Raw genomic sequence first — 4,737 nt, forward strand, 5'->3', positions numbered from 1 at the left:
CCGAGTATTCACCGGACAACCCGCTTCCAAGCTGCGCAAACCTATTTCACTGCGCATGTGCTATGAGCGCAGCCCAGCTGTTGAAACCACTTCAATTCCCCCAAGCGCTGGGGGAAAATATAGTGAATCGTTTGAACTACGATTTCGCGCGGGTTTTTTCATCGCGTTATTTTTCAACTTTATAAGTTGAATTTGCATTTTTGATGATTTGTTTCGGTAAGTCCACACCGAAAGGTATCAGAATCTGCAAAGTTGTGTTTTACGTTGCATGTGACCTTTAAGTATTTTACATGAAGGTAAGATAACTGTGGATGACGGCTGTAAGCGAGACGTCCGCCGTGGTGAGGGACGTTACCATTGCCCAATAACGACCTGTACTGTCACAGTTCCACGTCTACAGTCTATAATGACCTGTACTGTCACAGTTCCACGTCTACAGTCTATAACGACCTGTACTGTCACAGCTCCACGTCTACAGTCTATAACGACCTGTACTGTCACAGTTCCACGTCTACAGTCTATAACGATCTGTACTGTCACAGTTCCACGTCTACAGTCAATAACGGTCCGTACTGTCACAGTTCCACGTCTACAGTCTATAACGACCTTTACTGTCACAGTTCCACGTCTACAGTCTATAACGATCCGTGCTGTCACAGTTCCACGTCTACAGTCTATAACGATCCGTGCTGTCACAGTTCCACGTCTATGGTCAATAACGGTCCGTACTGTCACAGTTCCACGTCTACAGTCTATAACGATCCGTGCTGTCACAGTTCCACGTCTACAGTCTATAACGATCCGTGCTGTCACAGTTCCACGTCTACAGTCAATAACGGTCCGTACTGTCACGGTTCTACGTCTACAGTGTATAACGGCCTGTACAGTCACAGTTCTACGTCTACAGTCTATAACGACCTGTACTGTCACAGTTCCACGTCTACAGTCTATAACGGCCTGTACAGTCACAGTTCTACGTCTACAGTCTATAACGATCTGTACTGTCACTGTTCCATGTCTACAGTTTATAACGATCTGTACTGGTACGGCTCTACGTCTACAGTCTATGACGGCCTGTACACTCACAGTTCCACGTCAACAGTCTATAACGATCCGTACTGTCACAGTTCAACGTCTACAGTCTGTCACGATCCGTACTGTCACAGTTCCACGTCTACAGTCTATAACGACCTGTACTGTCACAGTTCCACGTCTACAGTCTATAACGGCCTGTACTACCGTGGTTCCATGCCTACAGTGTATGCCTACCTGTACTGTCAAAGTTCTACGTGTACAGTGTATAACGACCTATACTGTCACGGTTCTACGTCTACAGTCTATAACGACCTGTACTGTCACAGTTCCACGTCTACAGTCTATAACGACCTGTACTGTCACAGTTCCACGTCTACAGTCTATAACGACCTGTACTGTCACAACTCAACGTCTACAGTCTATAACGACCTTTACTGTCACAGTTTCACGTCTACAGTCTATAACGATCTGTACTGTCACAGCTCCACGTCTACAGTCTATAACGGTCCGTACTGTCACAGTTCCACGTCTACAGTCTATAACGGCCTGTACTGTCACAGTCTATAACGCCTGTACTGTCACAGTTCCACGACTACAGTCTATAACGACCTGTACTGTCACAGTTCCACGTCTACAGTCTATAACGATCTGTACTGTCACAGTTCCACGTCTACAGTCTATAACGATCTGTACTGTCACAGTTCCACGACTACAGTCTATAACGATATGTACTGTCACAGTTCTACGTCTACAGTCTATCACGACCTGTACTGTCACAGTTCCACGTCTACAATTTATAACGACCTGTACTGTCACAGTTCCACGTCTACAGTCTATAACGACCTGTACTGTCACAGCTCCACGTCTACAGTCTATAACGGCCTGTACTGTCACAGTTCCACGACTACAGTCTATAACGACCTGTACTGTCACAGTTCCACGTCTACAGTCTATAACGATCTGTACTGTCACAGTTCCACGACTACAGTCTATAACGATATGTACTGTCGCAGTTCCACGTCTACAGTCTATAACGGCCTGTACAGTCACAGTTCCATGCCTACAGTCTATAACAACCTGTCGTGTTGCTAGGACAGGTAAATCGTGAGGTGAGAGGGGTCAACCACATGTTAGCTTGGTATCACTGCTTAGCTCATTCGTGCAGTACATCATTAACTGCCTGTTATATCACCGATGGAGTTCACTGCGAGGAAACCGGTGTAGATTTCAATCTTCAGGTTTCTCGTCTCGAGAGGAGGAATGCAATTATCTTGCTCGAACCCATAAAATTAAACACTCTGAAATGTAATTACCTTTGCGATAACTGTCCTGTTGAGAGTTGACAATGCTTATGCCCTTCTGTAACGTTTCTTGTTTAAAAGCCAACAGTATCAATCAGAAAACATATTGATATAGTGGAATCTGCCAAATCCGGACTCTGTGTAATCCGGTTTTCTCTATGACTACCCTCTGAGTCCCGGCAAAATTATTCTTAATTTATCATTTGTAGTCCTGAGTTTCTCAATTACGGATTACAGACTAAACTAACAGTCCCCACAATCAACTTGCTATGAGAACAATGCTTTGTGATCCGGACGTAGCTGACTAAAATAACAGTCAGTTGAATAAACATTTCTGTTACTTCTGTTCTATTAATGACTGAAAACATTGCATTGCGTGGAAATTTACAGAGGCAGACTTTTTCAAAGGGAAGTATAAATGATATATTGAGTATATATAAAAACCAAAAAAGAACGAAACAAGTTGGTTGATCTTAACAAAGGGAGGTAACTCTTCGTGGCAGTGAGCACGGTAATGGACAAAACCTGTCTAATCCGGATTGCCTTCCAATCCAGACAAATGAGACTGCCCCAGGCCAGTCCGTAATAGACAGATTCTACAGTAATAACTTAAAACACAAGGTCATCTTTGTATTTCTTCGTGATTCTTTATGCAAAATAAAAGTTGGTCGATAAAGTAAGTGTTACATTTTGAAATAATAATTGAACAAATTCATTGTTTATAGTGTCTTCACATGTTTATCCTTTTTGCAACCACTGTCAGCACTGATTTTCAGTGATCCGTTCATACAGCTTCCACTACTATTGTTTTCTTTCATGTACAAAGGAATCGTTTGAGCAGATAATCGAGACTGATTATTCTTGTATTTGTATTATATAAAAAACAAAGACTTGTTTGGCACATTTATATAGACTTACCCATCACTGTAGAAACATACATCACACACTTTCAACGTAATTCGTATATATTTTTCAATTTAAAAAATTATTTTTCAATTAACCAATGATCAACCGAAACATTTGATGCCACATAAGCAGGTACGTTTGTATTTGTATTTCCACCAACTGTTCAACCTAGCTATACTCCGTAAACCAAAGTATACAAATAGTTTATAGTTGGGTAAACACTCTTGACATTGTGATAAGATATATTGAATCCTAACAGCGAAGCTACTACCCTATCTAATATATAACTATATGTCAGGGTGCCTCCTACTCGGTTCAAGGACTAGGCTGAACTGTAGTTGAGAAGGCTGTGCCATTAAACTGATCTCCCCAAGGAGGGCTATATTAGGCCGGTTGACTTTGGGAATATGAACACGTGTATGTGAAGGGCGTGGTGCTGTCTTGATCGAGGAACAGATTAAGTGTTTTTCATAAGTGTTGCTTTCTTACCAACTTGAGAAAGCAAATATGTCCTTGGATGGTTCGATAGCTATTCACATGAGCAAAAGAAACTACATGTATATCACATCTATATCATATTACATTATTATATCACTTATCACATAATAGTTTTATTATTATTTAAAACCTTTACAATATCTCATAATACAACTGCCGATTGGTACATTGGACACTTAAGTTTTATAACGAATAAACAGATAACCAGAATGCCCTGTTTCGTTTCTGTGTCCCCTGTCGTGATTGTGATGGAATACAATACAAAACATACTCACTGCAATATTCGACAATGTCATCTACTTTGGGGACTCAAAGATAATGTAAATACATCTCACGATGAGATAGCATATCTGTATTTGAATGTAATTGATGGTCATTGGGATCACTTTAAACATTGAACATCCATTTCCATACACTGATTCCTATACTGGGGCATTTGTCTCACAGAATACCTATATAAAGTACATAACCAAAAGGCTTAAGACGTTAGATTTCAGGTGTTCCATCCCAAATTTAGGTTTTCAGTTATCAAATTCAAGTTCAAATGTTTATTGCATGAAAGGCCAAAGGACCATATACATGAAGTGCATATGGTACACTATAGGATCGCAAAAGATTCACATTTCATTTCAATACGTTTCTGCACAGGCACATTTGAAGTATAACATAAAAGATGTTAAATCTTAATAGTTTGTGGTTGCCATAAGACGAATACATTGCTGTACTGAAGGTCGAATTAAATAGGTATTTGGTATGTATTGATTTCAAATATAAGCATTTACCCATACTATTCACGTGATTTATTTCAAAGACCCTGACCCTGATATATGTCATATTAAATCAGACATTGCTAGGTTTGAAGGTAGGCAGTCAATCTAGAAACTGTTTTGATACAAGTGATGTGGAAACGTCCTGCACCATAACGGTAGAACTATACAAAGGGAGGTAGTTCTCCTTGTTGGCAATCTCTGAGCAATGTACAACAATTGTGAATCCG

The sequence above is a fragment of the Haliotis rubra genome, unplaced genomic scaffold (genome assembly GCF_003918875.1).
Source record: "Haliotis rubra isolate DU_JTF1 unplaced genomic scaffold, ASM391887v1 Scf176, whole genome shotgun sequence".
Taxonomy (NCBI): domain Eukaryota; kingdom Metazoa; phylum Mollusca; class Gastropoda; order Lepetellida; family Haliotidae; genus Haliotis; species Haliotis rubra.